The following is an 18,973-nucleotide window of genomic DNA, read 5'->3' as shown; positions in this document are numbered from 1 at the left end:
CCCTAGTATGTGTCGAGTTAGGATAAAAACTTGATTTGAAAAATGTTGCATTGTAACTATGGCAAATTGTAACCTGTAAACTGTATATTGCTTCATCGACTACAGGAAAGCTTTTGACTGTATGGATCACAATAAACTATGGCAAATTCTAGTGGAAATGGAAATACCCAAACATGTACCCATATTCTCTTCCATTCTTCCTGTTAGGGGCAGAGGAAGGGACAGGGACGAATGCATCCTGAAGATGAACGAGTGGCTACAACGATGGTGCCAGGAGATGAACTTCGGATTCCTGAATCACAGAGAGACACTACAGGGACTACAGGGACCAGACGGACTCCACCTGACCAACAGAGGTAAGAATGTCTTCGGACACAGACTAGCCCGCCTACTTCGAAGGGCTTTAAACTAGGTAAGTCGGGGGTGGGTACCCACTTTTACACCGGAGCAGTAACTAACAATCCTGATGTAGCGAACCAACATTACGCTTCTAGGTCTGAGGTAAGTACCCTTACTGCAAACGAATCGCTAGGAGACAATTTGACTCAAATGGGTGGCTCACAACAGGAGCTTAGCAAACAGAAAGAGTGGAGAGCTATGTATGTTAACGCACACAGCCTAGGGAATAAATTTCAAGAACTAGAAACAGAAATAGTTAATGCAGACATAGACATAGTAGCAATATCCGAAACATGGTTCATGGACTCTCATGGGTGGGATATAACCATACCGGGATACAACCTGATTAGACAAGTTAGAGAGGGTAGGTTAGGTGGTGGGGTAGCACTTTATATCAAAGAGAACATTAAGACAACCAGGATCACAGATATCAAGTATACTGGGGAATCCATCTGGGTAAACTTGGCCAGAGGTGGAAAAAAATGCCTGTACCTTGGTATGGTATACAGACCTCCGAGACAATCGGAGGAAAAGGACGCAGAATTAATTGAAGACATTGAGAATATCACCTTATGGGGCGAGGCTGTTCTATTAGGAGACTTCAACATGCCTGATGTAGACTGGAACACACTATCAGCGACAACTTGTGATAGCAGGAGGATATTAACGTCCATGAAGGGAGTACGGCTCAAACAAATGGTACTAGAGCCCACTAGGGCCCAGGCCATCCTGGACCTGGTACTTACAAATGGGGAAAGCATCTCGGACGTCTCGGTGGGAGAGACGCTAGCCACCAGTGACCATAACATGGTATGTTTTAACCTTAAGAAAGGCTTCCCTAGATCACAAACAAAAACAAGGGTACTCAATTTCAGGGGCACTGACTTCGCACGCATGGGAGATTTCGTCTACCAGACGCTGCAGGTTCAAAAAGTAACTGATAATGTGGAAGATATGTGGACAACCTTGAAATCGATCCTTCATGAGGCAACTATCCGCTACATAAAATCGGTAACCAAACAACAAAGAAAAAGGAAACCCCAATGGTTCACAGATGAGGTATCATACCTAGTCAAGGAGAAGAAAAGAGCATTTCTATCATATAAATGCATGGGGGAAAAAGAAGCAAACGTTGAATACAAGACAAAGTCTGCAGCGGTCAAAACGGCAGTCAGGGAGGCCAAACTTCGTATGGAAGAAACTCTAGCGAAGAACATCAAGAAAGGGGACAAATCCTTCTTCAGATACATTAGCGACAGGAAAAAGAACACAAATGGGATAGTGCGCCTTAGAACGCCAGACGGGAATTATGTGGAATCTGACTCTGATAAAGCCAAACTACTGAATGATTACTTCTGTTCAGTCTTTACCTGCGAGGCACCAAGGCACGGGCCTCGGCTGGATGCAAAGCAAAGCATGGATGACTCATTTCAGGAGTTTGAGTTCACACCAGCTGATGTTTACAAAGAACTGTCAAGGCTCAAGGTGAACAAAGCTATGGGACCGGACAATCTGCACCCAAGAGTGCTCAGAGAGCTATGCGATGTTTTGGCGGAACCGTTAGCCATGCTCTTCAATCTCTCCCTAAGTACGGGGAGAGTCCCCCTGGACTGGAAAACTGCCAATGTTGTTCCTCTGCACAAAAAGGGTTGCAGAGCGGAGGCTGCGAATTACAGACCAGTAAGTCTTACATCAATAGTGTGTAAACTCATGGAAACTCTACTTAAAGGGAAATTAGACACGATATTGGATGAGGAGAATCTGAGGGATCCCTGTCAACATGGATTCACTAGGGGCAGGTCATGCCAATCCAATCTTATCAGCTTCTTTGACTGGGTGACAGGAAAGCTAGACTCGGGAGAGTCTCTGGACATAGTGTACTTGGATTTCAGTAAAGCGTTTGACAGGTATAATCAAGAAGGGTATTACAATCAGGACAAAAGAAGTTATCCTGCCGTTGTATCGGGCGATGGTGCGCCCGCATCTGGAATACTGCGTCCAATATTGGTCGCCGTACCTTAAGAAGGATATGGCGTTACTCGAGAGGGTTCAGAGGAGAGCGACACGTCTGATAAAAGGGATGGAAAACCTTTCATACGCTGAGAGATTGGAGAAACTGGGTCTCTTTTCCCTGGAGAAGAGGAGACTTAGAGGGGATATGATAGAGACTTATAAGATCATGAAGGGCATAGAGAGAGTAGAGAGGGACATATTCTTCAAACTTTCTAAAAATAAAAGAACAAGAGGGCACTCGGAAAAGTTGAAAGGGGACAGATTCAAAACGAATGCTAGGAAGTTCTTCTTTACCCAACAAGTGGTGGACAACTGGAATGCGCTTCCAGAGGGCATAATAGGGCAGAGTACAGTACTGGGGTTTAAGAAAGGATTGGACAATTTCCTGCTGGAAAAGGGGATAGAAGGGTATAAATAGAGGATTACTGAACAGGTCCTGGACCTGTTGGGCCGCCGCGTGAGCGGACTTCTGGGCATGATGGACCTCAGGTCTGACCCAGAAGAGGCATTGCTTATGTTCTTATGTGTCCCACACCATAGACTATTAAACAAAATGAAATCAATGGGGTTAGGTGAGAAACTAACGGCATGGGTCAATGATTGGCTGAGTGGAAGACTTCAGAGGGTGATGGTCAATGGCACCCTCTCTAAGACATCGGGGGTGACTAGCAGAGTGCCATAGGGCTCAGTCCTGGGACCATCCCTTTTTAACATATTCATAAGGGACTTGACCCGAGGACTTCAGGGAAATGTAGCGCTGTTTGCCGACGACGCCAAACTGTGTAATATAGTAGGTGAAAGCGATCTCACGGATGGTATGGCGCAGGATCTGATCAAGTTGGAAAACTGGTCCTCAACATGGCAGCTGGGCTTCAACGCAAAGAAGTGTAAGGTCATGCATCTCGGCAGCAGAAATCCATGCAGAACATACACCTTGAATGGAGAAACACTAGCTACGACCTCAGAAGAACGGGACTTGGGAGTAATCATCAGTGCAAACATGAAGGCTGCCAAACAAGTAGAGAAGGCCTCATCCAAGGCAAGGAGGATGATGGGATGTATCAATAGAAGCTTCGTCAGCCGTAAACCTGAAGTCATAATGCCACTGTACAGAACCATGGTGAGACCTCATCTGGAGTACTGTGTGCAGTTCTGGAGGCCACATTACCGTAAAGATGTACTTCGAGCTGAGTCAGTCCAGCGAATGGCCACTAGGAAGGTCTCCGGACTCAAGGGTCTCTCATACGAGGAAAGACTGGGCAAGTTGCAGCTCTACTCTCTAGAAGAGCGCAGGGAGAGGGGTGACATGATTGAGACATTTAAGTACGTCACAGGTCGTGTCGAGGTGGAAAACGACATATTCTTTCCTAAGGGACCTTCAGTCACACGGGGGCACCCGCTCAAACTCAGAGGAGGGAGATTTGGTGGTGATACCAGGAAGTATTTATTTACAGAAAGGGTGGTGGATCACTGGAACAAACTACCGGTGCAGGTGATCAAGGCCACTAGCGTGCTTGACTTTAAGAATAAATGGGACATCCACGTGGGATCTCTACGTGGGTCGAGCAGCACTCTGACTTAATGGGGTGGGACAGTAGAGTGGGCAGACTTGATGGGCTATAGCCCTTTTCTGCCGTCATCTTTCTATGTTTCTATGATACGAGTGCTTTGTTGATACCTTTATGTTACTCCCAGGTGCACTTTCCAAGACTTCTTTTTATAATCTCCTGACTCTTCAGACATAACAAAGGAAGAAAGGGTACAAACAATAATCATTTCATAATATAGCAAAGAAACAGTTTTAGTTTCTCTCCTTAAAGAAATGAGATTGCTTCTGGATAAAGGGTCACATATTTATCTGCTGCACTTGATTTGGTTCACCATGACTGTTTATTGAATACATTACAAACATTAGTGATTTTTATTCCGCCATTACCTTGCGGTTCAAGGCGGATTACAGAAGAGGATTTCTGGACATGTCCAGAGGTGTTACAGAATAGAGCGGGTTGCTTCAGAGGATTGAAAAGTTTCATTTGGTATTAGTTAGTATTCATGGATTTCTTGAATAGCAAGGTTTCTATTTCTTTTCTGAAAGTTTTGTAGCCTGGGGTCGCGATTAGAAGATTAGAGAGTTGGTGGTCTAGTTTTGCTGCCTGTGTGGAACTTCTTGTAAGGTACAAACCTGGCTTACTGGGTTTTTAAACTGTAGTTCGGTCCAGATTAATTAGCAAAAAGAACTGTCAGAAGAATGGAATCTAGTCCAGAGTGAACTGTGATTGACTGCACTACTCAGTAAAGGAGCCTGACAAGAAAACAGTTGGTAGAGAGCAGCAGACAGAGCAAAGAAAAGCAGAAGTGTTCCTGGGGTTCTGTTGTGTGAATGTGCATGTGATTGGTTTTAGAAAAGATATTTGCCTCTGAAAAATTTACAATAAATATTAAAGTATGAGTTATAAATATTAAATATGAGTTACAATAAATATTAAAGTATTTGGCAAATGTGTGAGATATTGTAATGTAAGGTAAAATTTCTCATTTTTGCTCAACGTAGGAAAAAACTCTGAGGAAAATAATGGTTCCATTGAACTTGATGGTTATTTCACTGAAGGGATAAAATAGTTGATTGAAGAACTGAATTGTATAATTTTAGTTCACTGTGAAAACATTTTTAGTGGGAAATATTATCTAAGAGCTTCTGGTAAGCTTAAATATTCAGAGTTAAAGAGAATAAAGTTTTGAGTGACTAGCAAAGTGACTGTCGCGGTCCCTAGTGGCAACCATGGGTACTTCAAGTACTGCAATATATTTTTTGGGGGAGGGGGTTCAGGCTGGGAGGAAATCTTTCCATTCCAGGGGGCTAAGGGTGGGTCACCCAATGGTTAAAGCTGCTTGCTTCATCATTCACAGGTAGTGGGTTCAAATCCACAGCATCAGAATAGGGGGCTAGAGATCCAGGCAAAAATATTTTATGGGGGTCCCAGACAATATTAAGTACTTACTGAATATTAGCCAAGACACACATAAGCTCCAGTGGCTAACACCAACTTGTGTAGTAAGGGAGGGCGGGGGCAGGCCTGCCCAGACACCATCTTGGTGGGGGTGCCGGCACCTCTCCATCCTATCACACCATGCTCACGCCTTCCCTCCACCTATCCCCAGTACCTCTTTAAATCTTTACCTGCATGAGCAACTTTTGTGGCCTGCTGCTTGTGCTGGCCTGGCTTATCTCTGAAATCACTTCTGGGTCGCAGGGTCAGGAAGTGACATCAGAGGGAAAGCCAATGCTGGCACGAGCAGCAGGCCAGAGGGGTATTGGGGAAGATTTGAAGAGGTACGGGGGGGGGGAGGGGGGGCGGAGAACGTGAATATAAGGAGAGTAGGGGGAGGGGTGCCACCGCTCCAGGCACCTCCTACCCTCACTATGCTACTGCCAAGACCCTGTGAATTAGCCCCAGATATTCAATGTTTATGCATGGATATAACCCAGCACTGAATATACAGGGCTAATTTAGCCCACAACAATCAGCATTTAATAAAATGCTGCCCACTAAAGGCTGAATATTGGATGGAATATGTTTAATCAATTTAATTTTGTAAATGAAGGCTAGACTAATTTGTGAATCATAACATGTGAGTAGAACTGCGTTTATGGAAAGTTTGAGTCAGGGTTTATACCAGTGGTCTCAAACTTGCAGCCCGGGGGCCACATGCAGCCCGCCAGGTACTATTTTGAGGCCCTCGGTATGTTTATCATAATCACAAAAGTAAAATAAAACAGTTTCTTGATCATATGTCTCTTTAGCTATAAATTACAATATTATTATTGACTTAGCCAAAAGGAAAGATTTATAAACTATAAAGAGTTTTACCTCAGGCAAAATTGTCATTTCTTTAATAAGACATTAACTATTTTTTCTGAGGCCCTCCAAGTACCTACAAGTCCAAAATGTGGCCCTGCAAAAGGTTTGAGTTTGAGACCACTGGTTTATACGCTTAACCATCTTCATAGTGAGTGTGTTCCAGCAGTTCTATCACCTGATAGAAAACTGAATAAATAATAGTGTTACTGAGGTATTGATTAGATTTAGGTTTAATAAAATAATGAAGGCTTAAAAAAAAACAGAGTAGCATGTTATAAAATGAATCTCGCAGTGCAAAGTTTGGAGGGTCACTAGTGGATGCTTATTAAGAGGACAATGGGCAATTATACATCTTCTTTTTTCCAGATTGCTCATAAACACAGTTTTATTATTTTGGTGAAATAGTGCCTACATTGCACTTTTTGCAATAAGACCATCCTTAGAATATGGCTTGTTCTTTTTTTTGTGTGTTCAGTAAGTTGCATTGTTCCTGAAGGTGAGAAGATTAATGGCACTGACTGCAGCAAGTCATAGAGCAGGCAAATGCTGTTTAAGCATTTCTGCACAGCTCTATCAAAATATGATCATTCTATGCCCGTGTTATTCTTGAGCCTCTTCTGAGCAGAGATTTTCTACTGTATATAATCGGGTGGGGTTGTTTTGTCAAGTGCACATATTCACTAAAAATACTTCTGTTGTAGATGTAAACTTGAACTATAAGCTAGTTTTACAATGTGTGAAATGCAATGTGTGAAATGCAAGTGTCTCACTAACATTTAACAATGGGCTAGATTCACAAAGCAAACCAATCGTGTACTAATCGGTTTGCAACCCCTATATGACCAGATTTCCCTCCGGCCTAATTCATTTACCTCTCCTGCGATCCGCTTCGAATCCATGCATGCAAATGAGGAGAAACGCATGCAAAGTAGACAGGTACGCGATTCACCAACCAAATTTTTTTAACTGATTGGGCTGGCTGATCAACCCATGAAGTGACTGCTGGGGACCAGTCGAAAACGTCTTTCTGACTCTCCAGCTCCATAGAAGCCCTGCTCTCTGCACACCCTGCTCTCTGCTGCCCCAAATCTTTCCTGCCTGCCGCCCTGATGCTCTGCCCCGATCTCTCCTGCCTGCTCGCCCTGAATTGCCATCCTGCTCTGCCCTGTTTTTCTCCTGCCTGCCACCCTAACTCTCTTCTGCCCTTCCCCGCAATTGCGAACCCGTGGTTTTAACCCACGGGTTTAAGCGGGTAAAAACCATGGGCTCACTGGGCTAAAAAAAGTAAAAAGTTAACAACAAAAAAAAGTCGGGCTCGGACGGGTCTAGACACATGCGCAGGCCATCTACAAATGATCTGCGCATGCATCAGGATCGCACACCATCGTACGTGCTGGCAGATGAGGTGTTCCTCCAATTGCCCCAATATGCATATTAGAGTTTCAAGAATCCATCGGACCTGCCCGGATCAGGCACGGGTCGGTCCCGATTGGGCAGGTTCATGCATCTAGCCCCATGAAATTAATACTCAGTGGTTCTAAATACCATACATTTTCTTCTACCACAATTTTCAACTAGGATTTTATTTATTTATGTATTCATTCATTCAATTTTCCATGCTGTTCTCCCAAGGGAGCTCAGAATGGTTTACATGAAATTATTCAGGTACTTAAGCATAAGAACATAATAGCCTTACTGGGTCAGACCAATGGTCCATCAAACCCAGTAGCCCGTTCTCACAGTGGCCAATCCAGGTCACTAATACCTGGCCAAAACTCAAGGAGTAGCAATATTCCATGCTACAGATTCAGGGCAAGCAGTGGTTTCTCCCATGTGTTTCTCAATAACAGACTATGGACTTTTCCTCCAGGAACTTGTCCAAATCTTTCTTAAAACTAGCAACGTTATCCACTCTTACCACAACCTCTGGCAATGCATTCCAGAACTTAACTATTCTCTGAGTAAAAAAATATTTCCTCCTATTGGTTTTAAACACATTTCCCTGTAACTTCATTGAGTGTCCCCTAGTCTTTGTAATTAGATCCACTTGTACCTGTTCTACTCCACTCAGGATTTTGTAGACTTCAATCATATCTCCCCTCAGCCATCTCTTTTCCAAGCTGAAGAGCCCTAACCTTTTTACTCTTTCCTTATATGAGAGCAGTTCCATCCCTTTACCATCTTGGTTGCTCTTCTTTGAACCTTTTCCAGTGCTACTATATCTTGTTTGAGATAAGGAGACCAGAACTGAACGCAATACTCTAGGTGAGGTCGCACCATGGAGCAATACAGGGGCATTATAACATTCTCAGTCTTGATATCCAACCCTTTTTAAATAATTCCTAGCATCCTGTTTGCTTTTTTGGCTGCCGCCGCACATTGGGTGGAAGGTTTCATCATATTGTATGATGACACCCAGATCCTTTTCTTGGGTACTAACTGCCAAAGTGGACCCTAGCATCCAGTAACTGTGATTTGGGTATTACTTCCCAATGTGCATCACTTTGCAGTTGTCCACATTAAATTTCACCTGCCAGTTGGATGCCAAGTTTTCCAGTTTCCTAAAGTCTGCCTGCAATTTTTCACAATCCGCATGATCTGACCCCAGAAGAAGGTCTTTTGTGACAGAAACATAGGCCGTGTTGGGTCCATACCACGTACTGTGTTGCCCATGTACTGCATTTTATATACTAAAATTGGTTGAATAAAAGATTGTATCAAGATCATCGTTTCCACAGCTGTTTTCCTTGGTTTTACTGCCCTATTCTTTAACATGCATGCTTAAATTTCCTAATATGCAACTCCAAAGAGAGCATGGCATGAAACAGGCATGGGCAGATCAGCGCCATTCCCAAAAATCATGCATGATTATTATATAATCCTTACTTATGTGCATCTAATTGCCATCAATTGGGCAAGAGCATTTGGCAGGTGTAAATGCTCACACCCAAAGTTAGGTGTAAAATGTGTGGTAAGCTAGTTCTCTGCAAAGGGTGCTCTGTGCAAAACAGAATACTAGCTTAGCACGGAACACCCCAGCACTTAACTCTGAGTGCCATTATTGAATTTCCCCTATTTCTTTTAAATAGCTATTCTTTTAGAAGTGCTGTTTGGACATCAGACATAGACAAGGCATATAAGTTATATATTCAGCTGTTTAACTGTATCAGACCCACCCACTGACTTGGTTTTTTTGCCAGGTACTTGTGAACTGGATTGGCTACTTTGGAAACAGGATACTGGGCTAGATGGACTATTGGTCTGTCCCTGTATGGCTATTCTTATGTTCTTATAACAACCTGCTCCTCTTTTTCCTGACAGATAAATGTAACCAGTCTATGGGTTAAACGAGCAAATTTATCCATAAAATTACTACAGGTTTGTTTAGAAAACATCTACGAGGTTGGTACCATCATCAACCACAGAAACGGTTTGCAATATTGGCCTGAATGCATTTTTGCACTTGAAGAAGCAGGATAAATTACACTTTCATAGCCTGGTAAGAACATAAGAATTGCCGCCACTGGGTCAGACCAGTGGTCCATCGTGCCTAGCAATCCGCTCACACGGTGGCCCTCTGATCAAAGATCACTGCCCTGAGACTAGCCCTACCTGAGCACGTTCCAGTTCAGCAGGGACTTGTCTAACTTTGTCTTGAATCCCTGGAGGGTGTTTTCCCCTATGACAGACTCCAGAAGAGCGTTCCAGTTTTCTACCACTCTCTGGGTGAAGAAGAACTTCCTTACGTTCGTACGGAATCTATCCCCCTTTCAATTTTAGAGAGTGCCCTCTTGTTCTCCCTACCTTGGAGAGGGTGAACAACCTGTCCTTATCTACTAAGTCTATTCCCTTCAATCTTGAATGTTTCGATCATGTCCCTTCTCAATCTCCTCTGTTCGAGGGAGAAAAGGCCCAGTTTCTCTAATCTTTCACTGTACGGCAATTTCTCCAGCCCTTTAGCCATCTTAGTCATTCTTCTCTGGATCCTTTCGAGTAGTACCATGTCCTTCTTCATGTACGGCGACCAGTGCTGGATGCAGTACTCCAGGTGAGGGCACATCATGGCCCGGTACAGGACATGATAACCTTCTCCGATCTGTTCGTGATCCCCTTCTTTATCATTTCTAGCATTCTGTTCGCCCTTTTCGCTGCCGCCGCACATTGAGTGGACGGCTTCATTGACTTGTCGATCATAACTCCCAAGTCTCATTCCTGGAAGGTCTCTCCAAGTACCGCCCCAGCCATCCTGTATTTATGCATGAGATTTTTGCTACCTACATGCATCTCTTTATACGTATCCACGTTGAACCTCATCTGCCATATTGATGCACATTCCTCAAGCCTGATTACATCACATTGCAGGTCTTCGCAATCCCCCTGTGTCTTCACTACTCTGAATAACTTCATATTGTCTGCAGATTTAATCACCTGACTCGTCATACCAATGTCCAGATCGTTTATAAAGATGTTGAAGAGCCCTGCGGCACCCCACTGGTGACGCTCTTCTAGTCCGAGTATTGTCCATTTACCCCCATTCTCTGTTTCCTATGCTCCAGCCAGTTTTTAATCCACGTGAGTATTTCACCCTCGATTCCATGGCTCGCAATTTTCCGAAGTAGTCGGTCATGTGGAACCTTGTCGAACGCCTTTTGGAAATCCAGATATACAATGTCTACCGGGTCGCCCTTGTCTATCTGTCTGTTTACTCCTTCAAAGATGTGCAGCAAGTTCGTCAAACACGATCTGCTTTGCATAATATTTTTCATGAGAATTATTATTTACTATACTAAATATAAATATTAGAATTTAATGAAATGTGAAGTCCATTCCTCAAGCCTATGAGGAAAGCAGGCATGATTCAGTATGCTATCTGTGCTCACATTCTGACTAAAATGCTACACCATTCTCATTTCTGATTTGTGGTTTGCAGATATAACACTAAAATGACTTTACTGAAATCTCATAGGGTTTGAGAACTTCTGGTGTTTTTGTCATTAAATTCTATGGAGGAATGCCCTCTTCGTCTCATGTTATTATAATCTGGTAATTTATCTTCACACAGGAGTTTAAAAATAAAACCTGGTACATCTTTTAATCTGTGCAGCTTTGGTCTTCAAAGCATTACTGCTTCTCTTTTTCAGGCTAACTCAGAAATGATGGCAAATGAGGTTCCAGTTTTTGCTTTGAAATGGGAGAGGCCTGCAGCACCTGCAGCTCTTTAGAGAGATGCCAGCATGTGCAAACGGTGGCATTCATCAACAATGCCTCTACCAAATACCATAAGACGTGAGACAACAATTAGTGAATCTAACCCACTTTCCAGAAAATCCCCGCAGAACATTTTGCCTTACAACTTCTGACAACGTGAAAAGGCTGCCACCTTCTGTCAGGCTCCTGCAGGTTTAATAGACTACAGCCCATCCCCTGAGCTAATTTATTCTGATCCCAAACTGAACCACCACAATCTATAACATGACAAGTGAAATGCCAAGACTGTCGGAAATCTTGATAGCTTCAAGTTTTATAAAGCAGCACTCGAAAAGACCATTGTATTTAAGCATGCTCCACATTTCTGACAGTGAATTATCTGTACAGCAGCAGGAGGGTTTTCTTATTTTTATTTTTTTTCAATGTTCATTAGGGGCTGTAACTATGCAAGGATTCCAGAGATTGAAGATTGTTTTGGAAAAAGACAAGCTTTGCTGTTTCATCTATACCAAATTGCAGCACATTTGTCCTTGGAGGGGATTCATTTTTCTTTGGCATATTGTACAAGAAAATTAATAGTGAATAGAAATAGTAAAAGGCTCCAAATATGTTTCTAAAGGGCCTTTTGCTAAAGTGAATACAGTTTTGCAATTACCATGCATTAAGAAGGCATTACTTTAAGGGGTTGCCTATATTTATATGTACAGTTTGCTTATCTGGAGCCTATTTCTTTACAGTATACTCGCATAACTGTTAAAATATTGTGCTTAACTTATATGTGAACCTCTCTATCTCCTTCTTGCCTGCTCCCGACTCGCTAAGTTATATTGATTGATTGACTTATTTGTAAATTTCGCTGTAGATGTACAGTCTCTTGTCATGTAAACCGCTCTGAACTATTCTGGTACTGCGGTATACAAAAATAAAGTTATTATTATTATTATTATATCAGCCACAGAGCTGGTGTAAAATGCGTACACCGAGATTGTTAAAAGAATGTGCACAAATTATAACATGCAATCAAGTTTCAAGTTTATTAGGTTTTTATATACCGCCTATCAAGGTTATCTAAGTGGTTTTACAATCAGGTACTCAAGCATTTTCCCTATCTGTCCCGGTGGGCTCACAATCTATCTAATGTGTAACTGTGCATCCTACCCATGCTTCACCCCAATGGCCCGTGTTGGGTTTTGTTCCAATCTGACGTGTATGTTGGACTTTGATTCAAGTTGAGTTGCCAGCTTGACATCTTTGGTCATCTCTGCTTTTTTTTTTTTTTTTTTTTTTAATTGTTTTTGCTGATATTTGATGCAGAGGTTTATTTCTCCTTTTTCTTGTGTTTTTCACCCAGACTCTGCACATGTGCGTGCCCACATGGTGAAGATGATTTTCGGACAGTGGGAGGTTACCTCCTGAGGTTAGTGGTGAACCCGGAGATTGTCGGGGCCATATCTGACAACCAACTTTAACCCCCTCTTTTACAAAGCTGCACTAGCAGCTGCCGCGCAGTAACGGCCCTGAAACCCATAGAGATTTAAAGGGCTTCGAGGCCGTTACCGCACAACAGCCGCTAGCGCGGCTTTGTAAAAGAGGGGGTAAATTTCTGCTCTGTGTTCAACTGTGTTTGACATAACCAGCCATGCCAATATTCGTCAGCTGACCAGCTAGGTTATAGCGGCCTACTCAAGAGTCATTTATTTAAAGAAGCTTTTAATATTTGATCTAAAAATTTACAATATCTTTTTCATTCCCTTAAGGAAATAAGCAACAATGACCCCTTTCCTTTTTTTTTTCATTATTTGGCTTTTGTTCCTATCCAAATTGTATTTCTAACCCTATTTCCTTTTGTCTCCCATCTGACTGTCTCATTTGTCTCCTTTTAATATGTCAAGTATTAGTTGATGCTTCTTTGTAACTGTTTTCTTTCTGTATGTGTTAATGGTATTGTTAATGGCATTTTTATTATGTTCATGTTCTGTTTTTTTCTTTTCTTTGTATATTGTAAACTCGCTTAGAAATTGGACAAGCGATCAAATCAAATTTTAATAAAACCTTGAAACCTGCTAAACTTAACTGGTCAGCCTATAAATACTGGCACTGACCAGCAATAGCATAGCAAAGGAGATTGGCGCCCGAGGCAGTGCCACCCTGCTTTGCCATGCAGTGCACCCCCTACTCTTTCCTGCTGCTTGAGCGTCCCCTCCCACTCTTCTACGCCGCTTAGGTGCTCCCCCTCCTCCCCGGCTTACCTTTGGAAAAGTTCGCTGGCATGAGCAGCATCTTCTACCTGCTGCTCACGCCAGTGCCAGCTCCTTTCTGACATCACATCCTGGTCCCATGACCAGGATGTGACATCAGAAGAGAGCCGAGCCAGCACAAGCAGTGGGTAGAAGATGCTGCTTGCACCAGTGAACATTTACAGAGGTATGTGGGGGGACAGAGAGGTGCTGGCACCCCCCCCCCCAAATGAAGATGGTGCTCAGGACAGTCCACCCCTCCCCCACTACCCCTTATTACACCACTGTGACCAGCTATGTCACTGACCGGAATATTCAGCAGGAGTTAGCCAGCCATCTCCCACTGAATATTAGCAGTTAGCTTACTCACCCCTCCTTTACAAAGCCACGCTAGCGTTTTTAGTGCCAGCCACCTTGGTAACAGCTCCAACGCTTATAGAATTTCTATGAGCGTCTGAGATGTTACCGCCTCAGCCGGTAATAAAAACGCTAGCGTGGCTTTGTAAAGGAGGGGTCAGCGCTATTTAGCCACTTAGGTGCTGTTCCATGCTGGCCAAATAGTACTGAATATTGGGTGACATGTCCAGAAAACAGGACCTCCAACATTTTTCCAAATAATCCCCAAAAAGTCCTACTGCAGCAAAAACTTGTCAGAAATTTGAGACATTTCTGAGTACTTTATTTTTCAACAGGATGGCGCTCCAGCTCTTCCAGCTGGCAAAATAGTTCAGCTCTTATTTAATGAAACCCCATAATTCACTGTGCCACCAGCTCAGTGCCATGAAATAATTTGTGAATGTGTTAAGGTTGAAGGACACTTTGAACACAAATTATGAATTAAACAAAGAAAAAAAAACATATTATATTAATGTATTTTTAAATGTATATTATATTAATGTATATTAATATTATATTATACTAGTCTTTAAGCCTGTTACATTAATGGGTGCTAGAATAGATGTGTGTGTCTGTCTTTCTTTCGCTCTCCTTGGCCGCTTTCTGTCTGTCTGTCTTTCTTTCTTTCTCTCTCTCTCTCTACTTGGCCGCTGTCTTTCTTTCTTTCTGTCTCTCTCTTTCCTTGGCTGTCCACCACCACCCCTTGCCTGCTCCACCTGTCCAGCAGTAGCCCTTCTTCCTTTCTTTTACCTCCCCTGTGTCCAGCAGCACCCCATCCCTGCTACCCCTGTCCAGCAGTAACCCTTCTACATTCCTTTTACCTTCCCCCTGTCTAGAAGCAGCCCTTCTCCTTTCATTTTACCTCCCCCCTGTCCAGCAGCACCTCTTCCCTGCTCCCCCTGTCCAGAAGTAGCCCTTCTCCCTTCCTTTTACCTCACCTGTGTCCAGCAGCACCCCTTCCCTGCTCCCTAATACCTGCTCCCAAACCACCGTTCTTAACCTCCCTCCATCCCGGCTTCCTGGTCTCTTCTGGCCCACCGGCACGAACCGCTGCCACTGCTGCTGCTCTTTATTCACGTCTGCCCTCCTCTTCAAAGCAGCCTGCTAAGGATTGCCGGCAAGCTGTAGCGAACCTCGCAGGCAGCTCTCCACATTGGTAGCACATTCCTTCTGACGCTATCCCGTACTTCAGGGGAGGGGCGGGATCGTGTCAGACATAACGTGCTACCAAGGTGGAGAGCGGCCTGTGAGATTCGCTACAGCCGGCTGGTGATCCTCAGCAGACTGCTTTGAAGAGGAGGGCAGACGTGAATGAAGAGCAATAGCGGTTTCAGCTATTTGTGCAAGACTTAGAGTGAGTGAGAGCAGGAGGGGGCAGTCGCCGATGTGTTCTCCACCTCCTTGCGTTTGTGGTCGCCATTTCAAACTCCACATGCGCAGTAGGTCCCACTGGCACAGAGCTACGGATCACGGATGCAGGGATCACAAAGTTTGAAGTGCGCATGCGCACTTAGGGTTTTATTAGGGTTTTATTATAATAGATTAATGTATATTGTATTATATTAATGTATTTTTAAATGTTATACCAAATGTTTAAACAATTGCAAAGTATTTTGAAACTATGTAAGGGTCCCACTTTTTCCACACTCTGTAGAATAGCACACAGCTGGAACACTGGCATTTCTGTATATATGTGTACACTGACATTATTAAGGCCATTTAAGGATGTTCTTGGTGCTTTATTTTCAGAATTACCTTTTCCTCCTGGGACGGCCAGCTCCTTTGCTCTCCTTGTAGGATTCAGGTTCTCTTGCATATAGTAAAAGGCGTCATTTACGTCCACAACGCTCTCTGAAGTCAATTTAGGGTGTCGCCTTACCCACCTTTTCATGGACCTGGAAAGCCCCTCAGTTTTTCCATGGGAGCGCAGTTTGGATGCAGCTAGGACAAACCACGATGTATGTATAAATAATTTGTAGGCACCAGCCGATTTAGGTTCCGTTTATAGAATCCGGCCCTTTTTTGCCTTTATTTAAAATGGACACCTTTCTGAATATTTTGCATACTGGAGGTTCCATGTTATAAAATTACCCCCCATAATGATGGCAAAAACAAATTCAAATAATTAACATGATTTGGGCAGCTTCCATCACACAACATACATGGGATGAATAGAAATTGAAAAAATTGGGATCGGCTGAATTATAATTTTTGGTGGAATTTGTTTTGCCAAATCTTTAAAATGGAGCAGGTAATAGCCATTCAGCAGGAGCATTTTAAGAAATTTAGGGGTGTTTGGGAGCCATAACGAAATATTGTACAGAATGAATATTATTTTTTCCCTTTGTTCATACACATCCAGGGTGAGGAGGTGGGGGCGAAGATACTTTATGTTTTCTCATACTTAAGAACAATTGTTGGGTATAAGGGGGGAGGGATAGTTGATGTGAATTAGACTTTGATGGAATATTAAGGGCTCCTTTTATCAAGCTGCGGTAAGCGGTTAAAGCGTGGAATACCATGCTTTCAACCGCCTGCCGCGCTAATCGCTAACGCCTCCATTGATGAGGCGTTAGTTTTTTGGTGTGCCGCGGGGGTTAGCACGTGATGAAATCCGACGTGCTAATCCCCTTAGCGCACCTTGATAAAAGGAGCCCTAAGTGATGTTAAAGTGTAAAGTGATTGTATTTTATGTTGCACTTATTGAAAGTTTTAAAAATGAATAAAGAATTTTTTTTTAAAAAAAGAAATTGCTTTACATACAGAGTTTGTTCAGATCTTACCACACAGTCTATTTCCTTTGTTCTTCATCTTAAATCTGGTAGGGCACTTCATCAATTTGCCTTTCCATGCCCTAGGATAAATTCTTGCTGCATGTACACTGTACCCTTCCCCTGCTTTCTTTTGTACACTCCCTGCATGGTATGAGATTTCCCCTCCCCCACGGTAAACCAATGCACTTATGTCATGCAGCAGCTGAGAGAGAGCTGCAGTCAGCCTCTGTAATAGAAATCTGGAAGAGGATGAGCTCATCTTATTTGATTAGGCCTGCTATCATCAGGCAGTCACTGCAATTACTTCACGCCAGCCTTATTCAGGTTTTGGATATCATTCAGAAGTGAAAAAAAAGATGGAAACACTTGAGCTCCATTGAATTGGAGCGTGGCATCTGCTGCATACTGAGGGGGAGAATTTAGGAGGTCAGAATTTGATTTTGATAAAGCGTGCCAGATTAATTGTCTTCGGTAATCCTGTTTGTCATGGTGGATGTGCAGAGAAGTCTTTGTGGCATAGCCTGACATATGGGCTGGCCTGCTGCTTGCCTATTCAGTCACTCCCAGCCCAGGCTCTGTACAGTTGGCCTAGTTCCCAGAGTCTTATTTTCCAGGGAAGTGGGTCTCCTGTTTATGTTCAACTAGCCCCTATCTATACAGTCTCCATAATCTCCAGACCTGACTCGGCTATTGAGGAAGAAATTGAATTATTCAGAGGCCAAATGTACTAAGAGAGAACAAAAAGACAAACAAAAAAAAAAAAAGAAGAAGAAGAAAAAATACAGACATACTGTGTAAGAAAGAAGAAACATAATTATTAAAAACAGCATCCAGAAGCTTTAGGCACAGTACTTTAGACAGGTGATTATAGTCAATCACCAAATTGCACCTTGTCCTGATTGTTCAAATAAATGTCAATAGAAAATGCATTTGGTTTACCAATTTGTTAAAGTTGGGAATTATTTTGTACCTTCAATGTAGATTATTTGATTTGCCCTCTTGTAAAATAATTCCCTCCTCCCCCCTCTTTTACTAAGCTGTGGTAGAGGTTTCTACCATAACCCAGAGCACTAAATGCACAGACGAAAGAATTCCTATGAGCAGTGTTGGAGCAGCGTTGGAGCATTTAGCACCCCGGACTGCGGTAGAAATCTCTACTGCGGCTTGGTAAAAGAGGGCCATAGGTTTTATCTATATTATTACCAAATAAAAGTATGATTTTTGCATTTCTTACTCCAAGGGACCCTTTTACTAAAGTTTAGCGTGTACTAATGGAATTAGCATTCTCTAAATGCTAAGACACCCATTTTATACCTAAGGACTTCATAGCATTTTGCATGTACTAATTCCAATAGCACGCACTAAGCTTTAATAACAGGGCCCCTATATTTCTAACTAAAGGCCACTTTTACAAAGCCGTAGTGCTGATTCTTTCCCGGCAAATGCCCCAAAGCCCATAAAAATTGAATGGGTTTCGGGGCATTTGCCATAGGGAGCTCGCTAGAGCAGCTTTGTAAAAGGGGTCTTAAGTTGGTTAAAGACCACATTAATATACAGTTATGTCTTTGGAGTTAGTTTTCGAATAAGGACCTTTTCTATTATTTCACTGATATAGCAATTTCTTAGACTGCATCTGGAAAGCGTAGGACTCAGAAAGGCATACGGAGAGTTCAGTCTTGAACATTTTATACTTAATCAAAATTCTCTTTTTTTTTTTTGCAAGTGTTATTGTAGAACTAAACACTTCATGGAGAGCCTGTCTAGATTAGAAAAAACAGTCATTGATAATGACTATATTACAGTAGCAATATTAGCATTTCAAATTTTGGGGTGAACCATGCATATGCAAATCAACCATTGTTAAGTAAAATGAATACGCCAGACCCATTCAGAACTGATTTGCATAGGGGCAAAGCCCAAATCATGCAAACTATTTGACATTTGTCACCTGCAATTCTGTGACTATCTAAAGTATTTTATTTTAGCAGGGCTGCTGCAAGAAACATTCACGGCAATGCAGAGCCTCAATGTGCATGGTTCATTGTGCTATGGTTATTAGATGATTCATTTAAAGCTCATTTCATGC

The 18,973-nt window shown here is 42.7% G+C and overlaps 1 long non-coding RNA gene across 1 annotated transcript; it reads left to right on the top strand.

The window, feature by feature from the left end:
* The first annotated feature begins 298 nt into the window (after positions 1–298).
* LOC117353962 lies at positions 299–16,454 on the top strand. The gene is made up of 3 exons (XR_004538077.1): positions 299–356; positions 12,832–12,897; positions 15,863–16,454. It is a non-coding gene; the product is annotated as an uncharacterized LOC117353962 (long non-coding RNA).
* The last annotated feature ends 2,519 nt before the right edge of the window (positions 16,455–18,973 follow it).

This window comes from Geotrypetes seraphini, chromosome 2, assembly GCF_902459505.1.
Source record: "Geotrypetes seraphini chromosome 2, aGeoSer1.1, whole genome shotgun sequence".
NCBI lineage: Eukaryota > Metazoa > Chordata > Amphibia > Gymnophiona > Dermophiidae > Geotrypetes > Geotrypetes seraphini.
Note: the sequence above shows the minus strand (reverse complement) of the source record. Positions and strands in the feature narration are given on the sequence as shown.